Source organism: Lithobates pipiens, unplaced genomic scaffold, assembly GCF_037356315.1.
Source record: "Lithobates pipiens isolate NorthernLeopardFrog02 unplaced genomic scaffold, aLitPip1_a1.2 Scaffold_10, whole genome shotgun sequence".
Classification (NCBI taxonomy): Eukaryota; Metazoa; Chordata; class Amphibia; order Anura; family Ranidae; genus Lithobates; species Lithobates pipiens.
In genome coordinates, this window is record NW_027507686.1 from 119,691,689 (window position 1) to 119,701,793 (window position 10,105).

A 10,105-nucleotide genomic window follows, 5' to 3' on the forward strand; every position below is an offset into this window, starting at 1 on the left:
AAAACACAGTACTTACACTTGTACCCACTATGTCTACTATTTTTTTTTAGGCAACATAGGAAGACAGTCAAAAAGGATTCCGTCATAGGCAGTCTGACATTATCCAGTTATTTGAAAGGCACAAGGTAATTAATCCCCATTTGAACCTCATTGATTCTACCCATATTATACTCCCACCACCTTATGTCATTGCACATGCTCTGTCAAAGTAGCCGATCCCTTATCGGCTACTTAACAATGTTGCATCTCTTGCCTACTATTATAATTCATGTGTCTCTGTAGATCGCTGTCGGGACCTCTGATCTTTTTCTGCGGCTCTCTCAAAAACAACAACACCCCCTCTCCTCTTCTTGATGTGGGGGTGATTAATTGTGGATATTGATCATAATTATGTCATGAGCTTTGACCTATATGGTAAGACGGCAACACCATTAGTATTTTTAGTATTTTTTTTTTATTTTGCACTGTAACTAACCTATTTTTACCTATTTTTGGTTACTGACTTTGTCATTGACCTTTTCCATATTTGTCTTTTAATACGTTGTTTAAAAAGATGATGATTTATTGCACTGATATGTATGTTTGTTCAACCATTTTGGTAATGTATTTTCCAATTTAATTTTTCAGTTTTTAAATGCTAGCTGCATTGTTCTGATGAAGCTCAAGCGAGCGAAAGATGTTGAAAGTTGCAGCATCTCTATGTGTATAGATTGGTAATGTGTGGTCATTTGTGATCTTGTACCTGCTCTGTACGCAATCAATTGATATTTGTATCGATTGTGTTCATATTGTTGTTTTTATATCTGTTTGTTCTTTGAATAAAATTATTTATTTTCAATGTGGGCATGACACGGATTTGCCTCAACCAGGGTACCGTATAAAAGTCCCGGGGGTTGGTTACCCTCCAGCCCTCTAATTTTTCCCCGTCCTCTTCCTAGTATTCAAATTTTTGGGATGTGGTACTCCCTCTATAGAAATAATTTTATCCTGATCACTTCATCTCTATATCTCATTTTGTCAAGAAGTTAATGGTATTTTGCCCCATACATTTTTCCTTCTATCCTGACAAGTTCTCCAGTCCCTGCTGCAGAAATCTCCACAACAGAATATTACCACCGCCATGCTTTACTGTAGGAATCATGGCTATATCTAGGGGGTGCTGGGGTGGGCTACACCCCCCAAGATTTCAGTTGTGCCCCCCAAGGCCATCAGCTCCCCCACCCCCACCTCCGGGGCTGCTGATAATGGAACACAGTCAGATAGGGTCCCATAAGGTCTGCGGCAGGGAGGCTGTACATAAGGTTGCCAATATCCCCTTTTAATAAGAGATTGCCATGTATTATCTCCTCTTGGCCCACCCACATAGTAAGGTACCCGACTAGGACTTGGGAGATCTTGATTGATGGCAAGAGGAAGGGGTCTAAGAGTGGAACTCAGGCACCCATTGGCTGAGGAGGCAGCAGAAGCCAGTTGGCACCGCCTCCTACTGCCTTTTCAGCCAATGGCCACACAGGGTGCACCACATTCAAGTCTGCTGCTGTTGTCTGCGTTTGGTTTACACAAATTATCAGCCTGCGACTTATACCCTGCTGTATTGGAGTACCTTTTGCAAAGCTGGAACTCCAACATCTTTTAATAAAAGATACCATTTAAACAGGCTTCACAATGGAGATGAGTTTTCTGTTTCCCGGTATTTTACCATCACTGACTGCTAAGCGAGGATCATTCCCTGTAGTGGAGACATCTCTCTCTCATAATATTATTTATATATATATATATATATATATATATATATATATATATATATATATGAAGGCCAGTATGGTGGCCTGAATTTATGGGAGGAGCCCGGAGGGTATTTAAGCAGCCCAATCGCCCATGCTCTTTGTCAGTTCCAGAGCGCGACACTACACATCACTGGGCCGAATCTTCCCAGCTCACCTCATGTTCCCGAGTCTGTGCATTCCATCGCAAGTGCATTGCGGCTTCTTCTTTCACGGACTTTGTCAGCAGTTCTGGCTCACTGTCGCAGGCAGTATTCAAATCTTTTTGTATCATGTGCAATTTTGTGATTTGTTATGCTTCCTATCCTGCATCCCTTCTGCTAAACATACAATTCATTTGTAAATCCAAACCTCCGAGCCGCTGTCGGTCTTTGTCCGATATCACTCGAAATAGGCTTCACTGTCCATGCGGTTGCCGTCTCATCCATTTGGAGATGAACGTGTATTGTTTGTATGGGTACTGTGGCTGATTGAGGTATTTAGACCCACCTAGTGCCTTGTCTGCACTTTGATTAGCCCAGGGGGCTATCTGGTTGGTATGTGTTCGGTTTCAGATCAAGGGGTGGCATGCACTCTACAAACAATTCGTATCAGATTAATGTAATACTCCTTACTATTGATTCGTATTGGATTCATTTCATAAATTTACTCGTATTGGAGTCATTGCTCTTTACAACCGGTTTGTATCAGAAAAATTGCATACTTTGTACCATTGGCATTCGTTTATCCCCCATGCCATGTGTTTTAGTTCCCGCAGCGGAACTTACGAATCGTTTGTACACCTTTTTTCTCTCATTGATTTACCAAACCAAAGTTATTTTCTGTGCGTCATGCACGGCGCCACACCACACTTCAGATCAGGGGTAGGGAACCTTTTTGGCCGAGAGAGCCATGAACACCACATATTTTAAAATGTAATTCCGCGAGAGCCATGCAATATGTTTAAAACTATTTTTTTTTTTTAATCGATTAATCGACTAATTTCAGTTATAACTAATATCCACGTCATCTCCCCTACGATTGTCTGCTTGCTTACCACTACACATGCAGGCAGATCCACGAGCAGTTGAGGCAGGCGATTATGACGTCAGCGTGCTGCTCACCTAGGCCGCCGCCGGGTGTACCAAGATGGCCGCAGCTCGGCCGAAGCTGCGGCCTTTCCTATGGGCTTGATCCACAGATTGGCACACCACACAATCCGCGGATTGAGAGGTGAGCGCCAGATGCAGCCATCAAGAGAGCCACATCCGGCTCGAGAGTCATAGGTTCCCTACCCCTGCTTCAGATGTATTGCAAACACTCCAGTCCAATGCGAGCCCAGTCACTGTTGCTGGAAAGAGAAGCACGGATTAGGAATGCAATGATAAGGAGTGCTGGGCATGACAGTGTGTATGAGGGACACAGAGGGTTAAGCTTTATGGGTGGAGCTGAGAGAAAAGGTTTGCAGGAAGAAAGTTCAGTGTAGGGGAGGGGCCATATAAAAGGGAGGGGTGTGGCTTCAGGGGATCATTCGGATCCCAGCGTGACACAGAGGAGGCAGTTTTTCGCTGCTCCTCCGTGATGGCCGACCTGGATGGAATCTTCGCGCGGCGGAGGTGCACGGCACGGACTGGCTGCGGGACCGTGTGGGGGACCTGGCGGACGGCGAGGAGGACGTCGGCGGGACAAGTGAGGTGCAGCTGCGCGCGCAGAGGTCTCGGCCTCCGGCGCGTTTTTCTCCTGGGCCTACACCTCGGCCACCTCGTGACTCCCGGAGCCCGGGGGAGGGCCGTTCGGTTCCCCCCGGCAAAACGACCGGTACTCGGCTCTCCCCGGTCCAGGCGCTCGTTACGCCGCCGACCAAAGGGGGGGCGGGGCTTCGCGGCAGCATGGCGCTGGCTCTGGACGGGGCCCGGTGGAGGGGGGGGGGGGCGTGCGGGAGGCTCGGGGTCTGGCCTTCAGGGGGGAGAGCACATGGCGGGTGATCTGCGGCCTGGGTTCTCAGGGGCTGGGACCCGCACGGTGGGGGGACGGGGGGTGACTTGGGGGGGCCGAATCTTTGAGGTGGGGGCGGGCGGGTCGCAGGGGGCCGCCAAGGTGCCTGGCAGGGCCGGTTTCAGACGCCGGCATGCTGGGGGCGGTGGGGGGACACGGACCTTGCCGGCTGTTCCGGATCGCGGGGATCGGGAGGACCGCTCAGAGCACAGGGGAATGGCGGCGTCCCCGGTGCGCGCTGGGGAGGTCGGGTCCGAGAGTGAGCTGTCCCAGGAGGAAGATGTGTCCTTCGCTGTGCCTGGACCGGTGCAGGTCGGCGGGGCCCCGGTGGGGCCAGGTAAGTTGCATGATTCTACTTTGCTGATGGAAGCCCTGCGAGGTTTGATGGGGGTGGCACAGGGGGGTTCTGGGGCCCCGGGATGGCATGGGGGGGTTTCTGTTGGTCCGTCGGGGGGGCGGGGCAGGTTGCCTCGGGGGGGCCCTCGGGCCCGCTGCAGGAGCTGTTGGAGGGGTTGCAGGCCCTGGTGGGTAGGTTTGCAGGGGGCTCGGGGACGCCACAGGTGGGCCCCTGGCTGAATCAAGGGGTGGGGGCCGGGGGGGGCGGGGCTGCGCCGGTGGTGGACGCCCTGACCGTGGTGGCGTCGGGGAGTGGGGACACGGGGGCTGGGGGCTCAGGGGTTCCCCAGTGGCCGCGGACCCAGGGGCTCGGGCCGATGTGGTTAGGCTCGCGGATGCTGCCCAGTGCGAAGTCTATGTTTGCTTCGAGGGCCCGTTGGGGGCACATTTGAAGCAGGAGGTGCGGGACAAGATCGGCAAGGGTGAGTATGTGGAGATTTTCTCTTTGCTCCCCCTCGAGAAGTTTAACTTGGATAGGGTCTGGGCGTGTGACTGACGTTGTTCCAGTCAGCTAGTCGCAATGTGGGGGCGTGACCGGATGTCAGGGTGAGAGGTCGCGGCGGGCTCAGACCTACCGCTCGCTCCAGAGACTAATGCTGCCGAGGTAGTGTGGAGGAGGAGGAGGAGGGAAGGAGAAGCCGAGCGTTGAGGTGCCGAAACGAGGGGACGCTGCGAAGCTGTGACGCCACCAAAGCGAGAGCAACGGTACAATCGGTTGACCGAACGGCGCAACAGTGGAGGTATGTGGAGGTCGCCACAGGAAGCTCTTCCATAGAGGAACATCGATCCCCACGTAAGAAACCCTGTGAGAGAGGGAATCAAAGCGAAGGGAGGGATTGAGCGTTACCCCCCCCCCGGTGGAAGAGACGTAAGATCCGAAGGTATGACCAGGAAAAGGGGGGTGGAGGAGGCGACCACACATAATGGATCACAAACATTACGCAGCTCTAAAGATAAGGCTGGTCACTCGTCCGGGCTGACAGGCGTTGCTGCTGCTGCCGCCGCTTCTAAACTTGAGCGATACGCCCATACGCCTAATCAGACTCCAAACCAAACACCCAAAAAGAACGTGCAAGTCGGAGAGGGGCGGCCGCAGAGTACTGCAGCCATGCAAACGGTCAGAAGGAAGAGCCAGGGCTTGACGACCGAAATAGAGCCGACAAGTTCAAATAAAGCAATATGTGTGGCAGTCCGGTCGGACACTACGGGTGTAATGGGTGGAATATTGGAAGCACAAGCGTCCGTGAGTAATCTCTCCATAGAGAGGGGGACTGGACGGGACACTGAGATAGGTACAGAAGGAGAAATTTGGGCAAAAGGTAAAGAACCATCACTAAAAGAAATTCTATCTGCGGTGAATACATGTAAATTATCATTGGATGATGTATCAGATCAATTAAAGCAGATAGTTACATAGTTACATAGTTAGTAAGGTTGAATAAAGACATCAGTCCATCCAGTTCAACCTGAGTGAGTGTCTACAATTGTCCCTATCCCTGTACATTGCACACTCACATCAGTCCCTACCCTCAAGGAGCCACAATCCAAGATCCCCAGTTGTATACTAGGGCCAATTTTAGACAGAAGCCAATTAACCTACCTGCATGTCTTTGGAGTGTGGGAGGAAACCGGAGTACCCGGAGGAAACCCACGCAGGCACAGGGAGAACATGCAAACTCCAGGCAGGTAGTGTCATGGTTGGGATTTGAACCAGTGACCTTTTTTACTGCTAGGCGAGAGTGCTAACCACTACACCACTGTGCCGCCCGTGATAAGAGAAGATGGGTTAAATCTTAAAAATGAAGTACAGAAAACTGCGGCTCGTATATCAGATATGGAGGAGAGAGTCAGCCAGGTGGAGGATGATGTGCTCCCGCTGAAACAGGAGATGCAAATGATGAAGGGCCAGTTAAATTTGTGTATGGCTAAAATGGACAGTATGGAAAATATTATACGCAGGAAAAATATCAGAGTTTTAGGTTTACCGGAGAAAAGCGAAGGCAATGATCTTGTTGAATTTATGGAAATATGGATAAAGGATAAAGTAGGGAGTGAGAAGCTATCAAGATTTTTTGCAATTGAAAGGGCGTATAGAATTCCGTTTAGGATGGTGGAAGGAAGAAGTCATCCTAGACCCATAATCATCCAATTGCTGTCCTATAGAGATAAAGTTGTTATCCTTCAAAGAGCAAGAGAACTGCGTAATTTTGAATATAATGGGATAAAGATTTCATTGTATCCGGATTTTTCCCCAGAGCTGCAAGGACAGAGAGCCAAGTTTATAGAGTGCAAAAAGAAATTGCAGAGTCTTAAAGTGAACTATGCATTGCTTTATCCGGCAAAGTTGAGGGTATCAGCATTTGGGGAAAACATATTTTTTAATAGTCCAGAAGAAGTTAAATTGTGGTTGGAGGAAAATAAATGTCTGCTGCAACAGAGGGGAATGTTGTAATATGAAAACAGAAAGAAAATGGACATTTTTTTTTTTTTTGGACTAAGAGGGAATGCCCCCATATTGCTCTGTTTGTCTCCTTCCCTTTCTCCTTCCCCCCTTCCCTTTTTTTTTTTTTTCCTCGGTAGTAATGTGGACTATTTTTTGTTATAGAAATAAGAGTAATGGGAGTGGGTGGGTAGGGCGAGTAGGTGGGGAGGATATATCACCCTGGGAGGTAAAAACGGTCATGTCGGAAGCCCCTTAGAAGGGCCCCAAGTGGGGCATGGGAGGATTGGGGAGGGGAAAGAAAAAAGGGATGGGGAGTGTGAATGGATGAATGATAGCGAGAGAAAGGAGGTTGAAAGGATAGGGAAGGATATAGGTAGGCATGGTAAAGGATTGTTAATTGCACAAAAATATTTAAGTATAAAGTTGATGTGTGAAATTGCATTAAATATGGTGGTCAGTGAAAAAGGGCACAAGAAAATGAAATTAAGTGAGGCACAAGGAAATAAATTGTCCAATTTATATAAAATGTGTGAAAAATGTGTATAACAAATATGGTAAATTTGAGATACAAAATATGTGTGGGACTAAAATTCTGGAGCACAGGGAAAAAAGTAAGGGGGAGATCACGTGTGAAAACACAGAGAAAGCACGTAGAATGGAGAATAAAAGTATGATTATGTGATTTAGGTTTTAAATATGGGAGTAAGTAGTAAGGTAGGGAATTTCACTAAAAAGGTTAAAATCTGTTCTTGGAATGTACGGGGGGTGAAGGAACAGTTGAAGAGACGGGCGTTATTTTCCATGGGGAATATGGGTAATTATGGGATGCTCTGTTTGCAGGAGACCCACCTGGACCGAGATACAATCAGTGTGCTAAGACACAGGAAATATAGGATACAATATCATTCTACATACACCTCCTATTCAAGGGGAGTGAGTGTCTTAATAGATCCTGGGTCGGGTCTAACCTGCAGGCAGAGCATCATAGATGTTAAAGGGAGATATGTGTTCCTTTTTTGTGGTATAGAAGATAGAGTATGTGTGATTGCAACTGTGTATATCCCACCGCCATTTAATGCAGAAATATTATATGAACTGCTGAAGTTTATAAAGGATAAGCCTGGAATCCCAGTCATAATAGCAGGGGACTTTAATATGATAATGGATCAAAAAATAGATAGGTTCCCACAGAAGGTTGGTAGTAGGGAGGGTCCTAATGGGTTGTTATTTCAATTCTGTGAAGAAACAGGTTTTGTGGATATATGGAGAAGGTGGAACCCCTTAAGAAAACAGTATTCTTGTCACTCTAAGACGTACTCCACCTTGTCCAGGATCGATATGGTGCTGTGTAATGAAGAGGCGCTGGGGATGGTGGAGAAGGTGGAGTACAAGCCAAGGGGAATTTCGGACCATTCACCAGTAATGTTTTTAATGACAATAGGGAGAGGATGTAGCAGAAGGGAATGGAAGATAAATCCATTTTGGTTAGAACTAATGGATAACATGGAGGGGGTAAAAGAAAATCTAAAAGAATTTTTGAGCATAAATGTGGGATCTACGTCCCTGGGAATAATGTGGGATACCTTGAAAGCCTTCTTAAGGGGGGAACTAATAAAAAAGATATTGCAGATTAAGAAGAAGGGGTTAGCAAAGGAAATAGAAGCAAAGGAAAGGGTAAGGAGGTCAGAAGAGAGGTATATAAGGGCCCCTTCAGAAGAAAGCTCTAAGGAATGGGAGAAAAATCAGGTAGAATATAAAAGACTTATATGGGAGAAAGAGGAGAAGAAAAGGCAGTTCCAGAGGCAGTCCTTCTTTGGCGAAGGGGAACAAGTGGGGAGGGTGTTGTCATTGATTGCTAAATCAAATAGTTCGTCCCCAATAATACCGGCGATAATGGACAGGGAGGGAGGTATGAGGAAGTCAACACCTGAAATAGTGGAAGAGTTTAGAAAATATTATGAGGAACTATATAAAGTTTCAAACTCCGAAGTAGAGGGGGAGATGCAGGAATTTTTGGGGAAAATAACATTACCCAGGCTGTCGGAGGAGGATAGGGAGGGCTTGGAAGCACCATTGACCCTGGAGGAGCTGCAAAAAGTAACAGCAGAAATGATAAATCAGAAAGCCCCAGGTCCGGATGGACTGCCGATAGAGATTTATAAAAAATTTGGGGAGATACTTTTACCGGCTCTCCTACAGGTGTTCAATGGGGCTTTTGAAGTGGGGCAGTTGCCGCAATCAATGATGGAGGCCACAGTGGTGGTCCTGGCAAAAGAAGGGAAAAACCAATTGGAGACCGCATCATATAGACCTATATCGTTATTGTGTTCAGATGTTAAAATCTTGGCAAAAGTACTTGCAACAAGGGTAAAAAATATAATATCAAAATTAATACATCAGGACCAAACTGGGTTTATACCAGGGCGGTCCACAAATATGAATGTGAGACGCGCCTATTTAAACATGCAGATTCCTTCAGAAAACAAAGGGAATAGAGCAGTTATGTCCTTAGATGCGAAAAAAGCCTTCGATAGTGTGGAGTGGCATTATTTGAGGAGGGTGTTAGCGGAATTTCAATTTGGTCCGAGATTTATGCAATGGATAAGAGTACTGTATACAGGTCCAAGGGCGAAAGTGAGAATAAATGGGGAATGTTCAGAGGGGTTCCATTTGGAGAGGGGGACAAGACAGGGGTGCCCTTTGTCGCCCCTGCTTTTCGCCCTCTCGATGGAGCCTCTGGCTATAGCCTTGAGAGAGGCGCAGGATATCCGGGGGTTTAAAAGAGGGAATGAAGAGGAAAAGGTTGCTTTGTATGCAGACGATGTACTGTTGTTTTTAGGGGACACGGGGCCCTCATTGGTGGCGGCAATGACTCTGATAAAAGAATTCGGGTATTTCTCTGGACTCGAAATTAACTGGGAAAAATCTGCTCTCCTACCAGTGGATCCCCTCGATACCCCATTGCCAGTACAGGTATCCCAAATAGAAATAGTTAAACAAATGAAGTACTTGGGAGTGAATATGATGGCAGACCCAAGGCAGTATATAGCAGGGAATTTAGTTCCACTTATGTCAAAATTAAAGCGTAAAATCAGAATATGGAAGAACCTCCCCTTGTTAGTAGCCGGTAGGTGCAATTTAATTAAGATGGTGTGGATGCCTCAAATATTATATGTTATACAAAATTCACCGGTTTGGATTCCAAAATATTGGTTTAAAAAAATGGAAAGTTTGTTTAGAGAGGTGATATGGAAGAACGGTGTGGCAAGAATTAGTTTACAAGTACTACAGAGACCAAGGGAAATGGGTGGGATGGCACTACCTAATATGAGATACTACTTTCTGGCTGCCCAATTACAGTATATGAGGGGAGGTAACCTAGCAGTAGTGACAGGAAAGGGGGGTGGTCCCCTGGGGAGGGATACCCCACATAATACGGTCGCGGAAGCAGTGGAAGCCGACTCATTTAGGACCAGTTGCCCCACAGTCCAACTGATGGTAAAGTGTT